Source organism: Thermobia domestica, chromosome 1, assembly GCF_964235325.1.
Source record: "Thermobia domestica chromosome 1, izTheDome1.hap1.1, whole genome shotgun sequence".
In the NCBI taxonomy this organism is placed as follows: Eukaryota; Metazoa; Arthropoda; class Insecta; order Zygentoma; family Lepismatidae; genus Thermobia; species Thermobia domestica.
In genome coordinates, this window is record NC_137454.1 from 27,649,742 (window position 1) to 27,662,862 (window position 13,121).

Consider the following 13,121-nt stretch of genomic DNA (forward strand, 5'->3'; position numbering starts at 1 on the left):
TTTGTGGTACTTCAATATGCATTTCCCATTAGTTTTATATCGTCCCAGTTTCATTTAAATGATTTTTAAACGACTCTCCACCTGTTGCAAATATTTAGTTGACCTAATTTTTGTTGTTCTTAACAGTATACAGTGGCGTATTTACGATTTTGTTTCGGGGAGGGCTTTGCTAACTTTCGGGGGGGGCTTTGCCTGAAAATTTAAAAATTCTGCAAGATATTTCATATACTTTACTATAGTAAGTAAGATTTCGGGGGGGCTTAAGCCCGGAAGCCCCCCCCTAAATACGCTACTGACAGTATATATAAAAATAAACATGCCTATCAGAACAAAATTCAAAATAATATTTAAAAATATTTTCCGGAACTAAATTCTAATTAGACCCCTATATTTATCTCTTCCGCTTATCTCGCAACCCTCAAGTAGAGAAACCATGGTATAGGCCATTCCTCAACATAGCATATCACGTCCAGGAGAGCTAGTTCTAGGATTTCAACACCGACCCAGGTACTAAATGTTAGAGTTTACGTTCATGATGCGACAGACCCGAGTTCAAATCTCAATAGAACCAATGTAGTTCCACTACAAATTCCAGGTCAGTGGTGAAAAGACTGGCTGTGGCAATATGTGCAAAAGGGCACAAATACGTTAATTTGCTAGTCAGGAAAATCAGATTGGCAGGATACCGTTATAAGAATTCACTATCGGGTTGTGCAGCAAATTAAAGCTGCGAACATCACTGTAGTCACTACAGAATCCAAAGCCAGCAAGAATATTTAAACGAACCTTAGCTAACGTTAGGTAAACTAACCTAACCAAAGATTCTTGTTTCAGCAATATTGCCATTGCAGCGAATTATCTGACTGTTATTCAATGTGATTTATTTGGTTAGAAGGGCGCCCATCAGGGGGGCAAGGTGGGGCGCTCGCCCCCCCCCCCTAAGAGAAAATTGTACTTGGGAATATCGAATACCCAATAGAATTTTTACATTAGTTACAGCAAAATTTGAAACTATATTTGAAACGTTGCTTATACTTGCCCCCCCCCCTGGAAACCACAACATGGGCGCCCTTGTTTGGTTACATTCTAAATATTTGTTATCACGGAAATGTGGTGCATATTTGGCAGCAATGCTATCTCAATTATATGAGTACAATACAATAGTTTCTTTAGTTTTTAAATAATGTATGGAACTGAAGAAATATCAGCGAGTGAAATTAAGTATTTTGAGAAATAGAGATGTTTATACGTTAGTAAACACAACGTTATTTTAAAGAACATATATATAAGGTAATTAGAAAGGTTTTCGGAATGACTTACAAAAAATTCATTCGTTTGACTTTAGTGGCAGTAAATCATAACCCAACTCTTTGATTTTGGTCATTTGCCATGACATTCGTATGAAGCCTAGCATTTTGAAGGATAAGTCCTTTTAGCATCCAAGAAAAGTGAAACCATGGTCTTTCCTGCAGACTTTCACCAGGGATGCAAATAACCACTCGCCCGGGGCGAGTGGTTCATCGGTACGGGCGAGTATTTAATATCATACCGAAGGTATGCATATGATTTCTATTGTGAAATGTGGGCTAGTAGCTTTTCTTCTTGGGCTAGTAAAATGTTGTTGCTTATTTGCATCCCTGCTTTACACATATGGTCTTCTTCTTCTTTCGAGGTGGAGAATAGAGTTCTTTATGTTCCTTGCCTACTGCTTCATATTCCATCGGTGGTTATAAATCAACATCTAAATGAGGTGGATTTTTCTTAAAATGGGTTAAGCTTTACACTCTGATTCGTTTTTTGATAAAATGTTAGTAGTCACTACCAAGGGTGCCCATCAGGGGGGCAAGGTGGGGCGCTCGACCCCTAGAGGAAATTGTACTTCAGAATATCGAAAATCCAATAGAATTTTTACATTAGTTACAGCAAAATTTGAAACTATTTTTGAAACGTCGCTTATACTTGCCCCCCTTGGAAATCACAACATGGGCGCCCTTGGTCACTACACCCACGTTGCAGACGGTTTGTTCAGCCACAATTCTCGGTCAAATGTGAAGTATTGGTTCACCTGAAATATCCAGAACTTCTATAATATCATTCCCTTTTATGGGCGATACTTTATTACTATATCGTGCTCTTTTTCAATAATGTCCGGTGTAGGGATAAATTTTGATCATTCAGTTTTCTTGTGCTTTTCCAGGCTTTCACGACCACGTTTAAACTCACATGTTCACTTGGCAGCAGTTGGAAATAACGTAGTCGAGTTCCCAGAGCATTGTCCATACTATTTTCTTTCCAGCCTTAGAAAAAAATTAGATGTAAACAAACCCACCTGACTACCAGTGGGTCGATGTCCAGTGATTGGTTGTTGGACTCACTATACTAGTATCCTACCACAATATAATCCTACTAAAATAATAATTTCAAATAAAGATATTTGAATTTAATCTGCATTTTGTGATAATAAACGCAATATATATATAATATTTAACAACAGCTGTAGCTTTATTTCAACCTCACCCGTATTTAGTATTTACTGCGCATGCGTATGCGTTCGCGCGCCTACCCCACTCATTTAAAATTATAGCAGAATGCAGTTTCATGGCGACGATGTGTGACAGTAATCCATTTTCGTCTCGTGTTATAAAACACAAAAAAGAACAACAGGAACAGAGGCAACCTCGTTTACATAATGATTTAAGAAAATGCACATTTCCAACATAGCAGTAGTCAGTGTCAGTGCGTTAATTATTTACCAAACCAACTGTAGCCTTACACTTTGGAAATTATGCGGCGACAGTAAGTAAGCAGACGATCTTACTGTTCACGTCTCTCACTGCCGAAGCACGTGTGAGCCGCGGAGTAATACATTTCGCTTTGTTTATGTCTACTTTGTTCTAAGGCTGGAAAGACTAGGGACGCACCTACATCGGGGGTCCACCTGGCCCGGACTCCTCTTCCTCCAAAACTTCGTAACACGACATACATTGTATACTTTCTTAACAAAACTGTACTTGTTTATCAGATAAATTATGGATTTAGCATAAATATTTGATCTTAAATTCATCTATACTATTTCTGTTTGTATAAAACTAATCTAGTTCTGTATTTTTTCTGAAATATAGTTCATAGTATTTAACATGTAGTTACCGTCCGTTTGGGCGCAAAATAACATCGGTTCGATATATGTAGTGTTTTCTAGTATTAGACCCCCTTCATGAAATTTTGGACGGAACCCAACAAAATTTTCTAGATGCGCATCAGGTCCATTGTATTATATATACGTATATTTTAGATACCTTCGTGCTCTACATCACCAAATATTTAATGACCATTCTGTGTGCAAATTTTCCTTTTTTAACAAGCACGCGTAGACTGCAATTTCACGGCTACAAATACTTATAACTTCAGCTGTTGTTTACTGATCCACAAAATAGTGTAAGAATGTCATAATTAATGGGAGATCGTCCATAATATAATTTGTAAGTAGTACTGTTATCTTTGGTGCATTACCAGAACTTTTCTAATGGCCCTCGTATATATACATGTTTACTTCACCGCTGGACATAAACTGGCTAAGGTCGAGCGTCTGACCGTCAGTGACACCTTATGTGTCGTTATGACATACGAGTTCAGTTCGAAGGAAGGAATGGAAGATTTTTTGTTCATTTTTTTTAAATATAAATATATTAAAAAAACCATTTCCTTTTTAATTACTATTTGTTCCTTTGCCTTTGTGATTTAATTAGAAGATCAACATTTGGGGACATGGTGGTTCGGTGGCATGCGCGCATCCAGAAGTTTCTGTTGGCTTGGGTCCAAGCATTGGAGAGAGGATTCAATACTACGAGCCACTATGTCTATTTAGTATTGAACGGGTACACCCGAAAAGACGATAAGTTTTGAAATACTTCCATCCATATTTTCAGGTGAAAAAATGATAGAACTAGGTTGTTTTTATAAGAGAAAGAGTACAGATGAAGCGTAAGATCAAATTTTCATGTTACATCAATTATTTCCCTGTTAAATCATATTCAGGGAGAAATTAAATGTCGACTAAAGGCAGGAAATTCGTGTTACTATTCGGTTCAAAATCTCTTGTCGCGAATTCTGTCGAGCAATGTGAAGCTTAAAATATATAAAACGGTAATCATGCCTGTTGTTCTGTATGGCTGCGAAACATGGTCGCTCACTCTGAGGGAAAAACATAGACTGAAAGTATTTGAGAACAGGATCCTGAGAAGAATATTCGGACCCAAGAGGAACGAGAATGGGGAATGGCGGAAGCTTCATAACGAGGAACTACATAGTTTATACGGTTTACCCAACATTGTTAGGGTCGTCAAGTCTAGGAGGCTTAGGTGGGCAGGTCATGTAGCTAAAATGGAAGAAAGTAGAAACGCTTTCAAAGTCTTGACTGGTAGACCCATAGGAAAACGACCATTAGGAAGACCTAGGCGCAGATGGGAGGACAATATTAAGATGGATCTCGCAGAGATAGGAATACAAAGTAAAACTGGATGCAATTAGCTAAGGATAGAAGTCAGTGGAGAGCTTTTGTGAACGCGGCACTGAACCTCCGGCCATAGAGTTAGTTAGTTAGTTAGTTAAACCAGTAGAGTTTTATTCAGAAAGTGTACAAATGTATGTTGAGTTAGGAAATTTTGGGGGATTCAGACCCGTTGGACCCCCCCGTGGGTGCACCGTTGTTCAGTTACAGAGTACTTATCTCTGGTGCGTGGGGCCCATGGTTCGTTTCCCGGCAAAGGAAAAAGCCAGTGGACAACATCGTGTCCGTATGGCAAGGTGACCAGACGTCCCGTTTTAGCCGGGACAGTCTCTTATTTTCAACCGTTGTCCCGTTTTTTTCTGATTCTCAAACGGGACGCCTAAATGTCCCGTTTTTAAGCAAACATGACCCAGGTGTCCCGTAATTATTATTCAAAATATAAATGTTCAATGCAAATTCCACACTCTTTCGTACCAATACTCATTGGGAAGGTTCAGCCGTGCCTAGAATTTCGGAATATTCAAATGAGAATTGAGTGTTCTGTGGTTCAAGTGGGAATTGAGTGGGAATTCTGAGTGTAAATTGAATACACTGCTGAGTCCCAAAATGCAATGTGGAAGTCACCCCCACCCCCCACCCCGCGTCGTCGATTCGTATGCGTCCTGTTTTCGAAAGTAGCAGTTCTGGTCACCTTGCCGTAGGGTTTCTCAGTGTGCTTCTGTTTCCTCCCACATTATCATTCCATCCTCATTCACTTGCCTTAATCATCTGTCTCTCTTAGACTAACAGGCATAATCGTGGGACGTTAAACTGAAAGATTTCATTTTATTTTTATTTCTCTTGAAATTGAACGAGACATAACAGTTTCCTAGACAACAAAGCAAAAGAACATTGTGCTAATGTTGCTGACACAAAAGTCACAAAAACACTTGACAGTAACAAATGATTGAATATGGACAAAACGCAAATGAGCTGGTTTCGAGATGTGAGCCGCTGGATCGCAATTGATTGTTGATTAATAGGCATTTTTGTAGTGCTTATTGGACACCTGATGGCTCAACCCAAATGTTTTTTTCTTCTATTTTTGAGATGGGTTAAGGGGGGGCGGGGGTAGAAGGGAGAGAGGAGAAACAAAGCTATCGGTGACAGGTTGCGGATTTCGAAAATAACCTCGACTCATTTATCGCGAAATTAAATGCGTAATCTCGGTTCGAGTTATACCGAGTAACTGAACCTGGAAAATATGCAAAGCCGCTTAAAAGTACGAGATTGTTAGGTAATTGCCAAATAAACTACAACAATAACAACAATAAATGAAACAGAAAAAAAATAACGACAAATGCAGAATGTTCGGTTGAATGGATGGCATTATCTGTGAATTGCAAACTTTAGTTTGCTCGTGGCTATCACTCCGGAATGAAAGAGGTGGGAGGATGAAAATGCAAATTTTTTCGATGAATGAAATAACATGCTTTTTATAATGGAAAGTAAACTTAAAACTCATGACAAATATTTGAATTTGGAATTAAATGAATAAATAAATCGAATTTGATTATCGTGTTCTGATTGGAAAAAGAAAAATCTACACGAAACGGGAATACATGTATATATAATATCCTGTGATTGTATTTTAAATTAGAAATCTCTATAGAATTTGTCATAGATTTATCATTTGAGCTACTTATGCTGCTGAAAATTATTGATAACATTGTTTGTAGTATTTTTCTTTCATTCTTTCTTGACAAAACAATGAATATACAATAAAATCTATGTAAGTTAGTCACTATTGATTCGACCAACTTAAGCAGACTGCATGAAGCAAGTTATGTGCGGTAGCATTCAAAGGTGATTTAAGTATCCAATAAAACATTTAAGGAAACTCAGTTGTTTTTTTCGATAGTGCTGGACAAAATATGGCCCATGGGCCAAACGCGACTCCCTGAAAGATTCTATTAGACCCACGACATGATTTCTAATAGAATGAATGAAAAGAAGAATAGACTTACTGCCTCTTTACCGCGCACTAAAAATGGTCCGTTTTTTTTTTTTTTTTTTTTTTTTTTTTTTTTTTTTTTTTTTTTTGACTTCTAAACTGTGCTATGCATAAGTGTCGGAAGTCTTATAGAACGGCTGTGGCCGTCTGTCGATTTAGTGAGATTGGAAACTGTAGAAGACACGGAGATGCAGTTTTTTGCAATCAACTCGTGTTCCAAGAATATGTTCTATCCCCTGTGTTAACCCTTAATTCAAACTGGAAGTGATTCAAATTAATAATTTCCGGTTTCAGCATTTATCGCCATAAAACGGAAATGGTAATACATAGCGACAAGGGGTTTTTTGCAATCGATTCTGGATCTCAAAAGAATGTATCATAATAACCTGGAACACTCTACTAAAACCTAAAGTGGTTGAAATTTATTACTACTTCTGATGTTAATATTGATTTGGACAGCGCAAAAACGGTAAAGATAACAAGAAACGGGTTTTAGCAATTGGAGCTGCGTTGCCTCAGTGGTAGAGCGTTCATCTCTGGTACACTGGATCCCTGGTTCAATCCCAGCTCGTGCCAAGTAGAGTTTCTGATGACAAACACCGTGTGCGTGTGTTTCCTTGGGGTTCTCCCGTTTCCTTCACTTTATTCATTCCACTATTGCCTTCATTTCTCATCGCCGTCTCCTTTAACCTGGCCGGTATAACCATGGGACGTACAACTTAAGGATTTCTGAAGATCTTTTGTAACTGATTCAGCGTTCTCAGAATAGGTTCTCTCTCTTTCGTTGACCCTTTGTTGAAACCGTAAAATGTCAATTAACCATTTCTGGTTTTAAAGTTGAGCACCATAAAACACAAACGGTAACAGATAGCTACTCTTATAAACTTTTTTTTTTAAAAAAATCGATTCAGCGTCTGACGGAAATCGAAAGTAGTTGAAATTTACTAGTACTTCCGGTTTCAATATTGATTTCCACAGAGTAAAAATTGTAAGAAGTATCGAGAAGCGATTTTATGTAGTCGATTTACCGTCCCAAGAATAGATTCTATCTCATCTGGTTACTCTCTATTTAAACCAAAAGGGGTAGAAATCCACCATTTCCGGTTTCAACTTTGATCGCCAGAGAGGAAAAACGGTAATAGATAGCGACAAAAGGTTTCTAGCAATAGATTTAGCATCTCAAGAAAACATACCATTATCAAGCACAAAACAATACCAATACCAGAATATTGAAATTTACTAATACTTCCGGTAGAATACTTATTTCCATACATTAAGTACTGTAAGAGATTTGGAGAAGCGGTTTTTTGCAGTCGATTCAGCGTCCCAAGAATAGACTCTACCTCCTCCGTCAACCCCATATTCAAACTGAAAGTGGTAGAAATCAACTGTTTTCGATTTCAACATTGGTCTCGATAGAACAAAAACAGTACGGGATACCGAGTAATGGCTTTTGGATATAAATTCACCGTCCGAGGAACGAGTTTTATCTTTGATTTTATTACTCTATTGCAGTAGTAGTTACAGGTGAACTACTCGAAGTTTGAGTATTGAATTTTGCATAGTTTGGAAATCTACCGTAATTTCAAACTGCGAAACGAAACTCGCTTTTTTTTTTTTTTTTCAAAAAAGGAATCTATTCTTTTGAGAATACAGACAACGGTTCCAACTTCTACTATCGTCGGTTTTAAATTATTAAATTATATTGGACCTCCTAACGTTTTTCTTTTTTCTTTGACCTCTTGTAAAAAAGTTTGCCGATCACTGTTTTAAAATATGCACTGTTTAAAAAGGGTATAATTTTATATATAAAGCAAAGATACTCCTAAGTGTTAGTAAAAATAAAATCTTGGAAGTACTAGAAATGAAATCGTTAAGTTTTACGTCCCACGATTATGCCAGCTAAGCTAAAGGAAGCGGTGATAATGAGTATTGAAGGAAATGGTGGAATGAAGAAAATGGAAGGAAACGGGAGAACCCCGGGAAAATCCACGCATAGCACAAAGCTCATTTGGCGCGTGCTGGGATCGAACCAAGGACCTGGTGCACCAAAGGTGACCGCTCTATCACTGAGCCACTGCGGCCCTTGGAAGTACTAGAATTAGTTTCTTTCGAACAAATCTACACATAGATTCTGGTAGAACCTTTATAGAAGTATGTGGGGTGTGATAAAGCTTCCAGTTTAGTTCATATGTTTGTTTCAAAAGTCCAGATAGAGTAGGTTCTTTTTCTTTGAAACCTAACAATGGATGAACAAGATGTCAAGATTGTTCCTTTAGCTGACAAATATCCCCTCCTCCCTTAAGATGGAAGCGAAGAAGTCTCTCTGTTAGAACCAGATGACGTTTCTTTCACATCTTTCTATATCTCTATATATATACGTATAATCCCATACAATAACTTCCAAGCTGTTGAGAATTTCACTTACCAACACGGTTCCTTCTGATTCTCTTAAAACCCTCAGCACTATAGATTTATATTTCAGCCCCGTTCTGTTTCGTTTGCTTCCATCTTCAGCCTTCATTTCTTTCTTTATTTCCTTTACTTTCTTCATTTCGTTCCGTTCATCATCATATCTGCGTCACTTATTTTTCTTTCTTTCTGATGTTTTACGAACTTTCTGCTCCGCTCCGGTTTTTGTTTCATTTTTCTTCTTTTCAGATTGATTTTTCTCCTTTACTATTTTTTCTTATTTTCTTTGTTTCTTTCTAATCTCTTGCTACACTTCTCTATTTCGCTTATTTTTTGTTTCCTCCCTATGTTTCTTTTCTAACTTTTCTGTACATTCACTTTTCCCGGTTTATGTTTTCGTTCTTTCATTTTATTCCTCTTGTCTTTAAGTTTGCTGGATTGGAATTTAGCGTCCCTTTCAGCAGCGAGGCTATATGAGACGAACAGTTCAAGTTCGATTTCGAAATATCATAATGCGTTCAAATTTCAGTAGTCTCCCATCGGAATTGAATCTGGGACCCTGTACACCATTGTCTTAATTGAGATGTGGTAATAGATGGTAGAAGAGAGAGTGAGATAAGCGTTTGATTAATGGAGGCTTTAATGTGTGAAATTCTTTCATCGAAAGTGAGAGATCAGTTAAGAACCGTAACGTATGTATTCTCCAAACTTGCAGTAAGGGACCGTCCAGTGATTGTGGAATTAATGTTGCGGGCGAGACAATACAAAACAGACAAGATTTGAGACGGTATGGACTTCTCCCAATAGAAACAAATTTATCTTTCGAAATGGCACGAAACTCTTCCAGAAGAAACAGATACAACTTTTCAGGCAGGAGAGAGCTAAGGTACTTTCGTAACAATTTTTGTAGAAGGAGTTTGGCTACGGGCATGTAACTTGAAGTATTCACCAACTATCTCTATGAAAACTGTTACGAAAGTACCACATGATTCTGAAACATGGATATTTGCATAGAGCACGTACTAGTTCCTAAGTGAATTCTTGACCCGACTACGGTAGGTCCCATAGTTTTGGAGCTATGGAATTTTTAAGTTCATTTTTTCAAGTTTTCGGCAACCTATAACTCCGAAAGGAAGCATTTGTGCACCCAAGTTGGACTATAATTTATGTCTTATCTTGGTATGAGGAATCACCTCCCAAACGTTGTCGGTGTTGTTTTGAAACACCCTGTATATACACTGCTGACACCCATGCTGTAAGGTATTACAGTTGGTGCAGATTATGGATCCGTGAGCTAGGCATGGTAATTAATTGGGGAGATCACTAATTTTGAAATGAAAAATAACTTTTAAGAACTTATTTATGAACATGTAAGTGAAATATTAATGTATAAACAACATTAAGAATTGTGCGTCATTATCACGTAAGTGTATGTAAGGGAAGCAAGCAGCGATACGCAACAATTGTTTGATTCTAATAACAAAAATTGATGGTATGGGTGTAGTAGTTTGATATTGGAGGAAGCAAGGAAAAACGAATCATAAAAATATGCACAAGGGAAGTAAGCATACAGGAAACTTTCGAAAAGATAGAGGACGCGCATCTAAGCAAATGAAAAATAAGAAACAATAACAGAAGCGGATCAATCAGAAGCAGTTCGTTACAATAAACAGATACACCTTTCGAGACGATAAGGAGCTCTTCCAGTAGAAACATACGTTTTTGATACTAGATATCAGTTGGACGTATTTTCGATAGGGCCGCAGTGGCTCAGTAGTAGAGCGTTCACCTCCGGCGTGTGGGCTCCCTGGTTCGATCCCAGCTTGCGCCAAGAGCTTTGTGCGTGAGGTTTTCTCGAGTTCTCCCGTTTCCTCCCACTTTGTTCATTCCACTATTTCATTCTTTCTCATCGTGACCGCCTCCTTTAGCCTAGCGTGCATGATCGTGAAACGTAAAACAATTTCATTTCATTTCAATAACAAAAGTCGATGGTATGGGTGTAGTAGTGTGATTTTCCGGGAAGCGTGGAAAAATGAATCTTAAATATACGGTACAATCGAAAGATAGAGGACGCACATATAAGCAAATGAAACATAAGAAACAATAACAGAAACGAAACGCTCCGTTATTATCTTTCGACACTACACGGAGCTCTTTCAGTAGAGACATTTCACTTTTGAGACGAAATATTTTGGAGACTAGGTAGTTTCAATTCTTGTCTTCTGCGCATCCTTAAGCAGAATACTTATGATATTTTGTCTATCTTTTGTTCTTTTTCTTATTCATTGCTCTCTTCATTTCTTTCTCTTTTCATTCATACCTGTGTAATATTTTACTATCTTCATTCTTCTTAACTTCTTTTCTTACATTTTCTTCTTTTATTTGTATTTCTGTCTATCGTTTCTATTCTTTTTTTTTTTAAATTTAGTCCATCCTCTGTGTTCGAAACTTACATGTTTAACTTTTTCATTTCTCTTCGTTTTCGTTTTCTTTCTTGATTTTCTATTTTTGATCTTCGTTCTTGTTTATCTTTTTTCTTTCTTTTTTGATTCCTCTTCCCTTTATTTTCTTTTGGATTTTTCAGTCGTTTCATTGAATTCAGTATTTCTTTCTTTTTTCCCTCTCTTCCAGTTCTGTTTCCGTTCCCCTTTTGTGGTGTCCAATTTCTCGTAATTCCTTCTTGTTTTACATCGATCGTCATTTATCCTCTTCTCCGTCCTTCGCCTATCCCTTGGGTGTTGTTTATCGTTCATTGAAAGTGTTACCAACCACCCAGGTGATTTTTCCGCCTCTGAAACGCAACATTTATTATTTATTTATTTTGTGTGGTCACGAACACCAAAGTGGAATTGAATAATTTTTTTCTTCTTCATATAGATTTTTAAAAATAACGTTCCCCATTTTTGTTTGCAAAATTGTACTGTTTATATAATTTGCTTTCCTTCATAAACAACTGTCATATATATTTTAACAGGGCTGTTTTTTCTTTGACAAATAGAGCACGAGCGTACGACTTATTTTGAGGAACAAGCCAAATTATTATTATTATTATTATTATTATTATTATTATTATTATTATTATTATTATTATTATTATTATTATTATTATTATTATTATTATTATTATTATTATCAGCCCTCCTGGTGGTCTATTGGCTTAACCCGGAGTTGTGTAATAAAGCGGTTTGAAACTTTAAGCTGACGATCAAATGACGAAAACAGTTAAGAGTTCAAGTCCTTCTGAACAACTTGAGATTTTTTTTAACTCCCTAGGAAGTATTCTTGTCCTTGTTGCAGTGGCACCGTGTTTTGAATGACTTAGGGTGAAAGTCGTACATTTATGTGTCTTTCATTATCAGATATCCAAACAAAGATATCAATTGTATACAATAGTAATAAATAGTACAGATAAAATGTAAGTTCCTTTAAATAACTTGGTGATTTGCTGGTGAATTAGTAGGTGCCCAATCACCATGCGTCTTAAGGCATGTTGGATAGGTTTCTCTCAATGACCATGCGTCTTAGAGAGTTGTTGGTAGGTGTCTCCGACGTAGATTGATGTCTTCTACGGCGTCCTGTCTCCTTTTATGCAGAAATGTTGCAGACTTTCTGAATCTTCGTCACTTGCCGATCTTTGGCGATGATTGACGACGTCTTCTTCATGGCTGTCATCTGAAGTGTGTTTACAGCCAGCACGTGGTGTTGAAAGCTCGTGGAACCTTGCAATATACTAGGGGGGCAAGCAAATTTTGAAGCTTCAAGGTCCTCTTGTTCCCTCCCCAAAATTGGCGCCCGTTCCCTGTCGAAAAATGAATAGGATTAATTAGAAGACCACGGTGTTAACTGTCCTAAACACAATAGCGCCTTTTTTTTCACTCCAACACTCCCTTCTTTTGTTTATCTTGCCCCTACTGGACACCATCTTCTTCAGTTGATCTTACTATCAGCGGCGCCCGTGGGGGAAGACTGCAGGTCTGCAGCCCCCCAAACGTAATTCCATATTTCCGATTCGAGACTTTATATTTATGCTCTTTTTACGCGAGGTTTTGTTGATCAATTTTTCACCTCCTTGAAGCAAATTTGTTGTTTCACTTCATACCCTTGGACTGTCAGTACAATCTCGCCTGGCCTTTCTTACTATGCTGTGATTCCACTTCCTCCTCTTTTCAGCATGTTTATACTGGTAACGTGTGGACTGCTTTACGTGCA

At 37.6% G+C, this 13,121-nt stretch overlaps 1 protein-coding gene across 3 annotated transcripts in view; it reads left to right on the forward strand.

Moving 5' to 3' along the window:
• Positions 1-13,121, forward strand: part of alpha-Catr (alpha-catenin related) — a 791,894-nt gene that overhangs the window by 615,279 nt on the left and 163,494 nt on the right. The window lies entirely within an intron of this gene.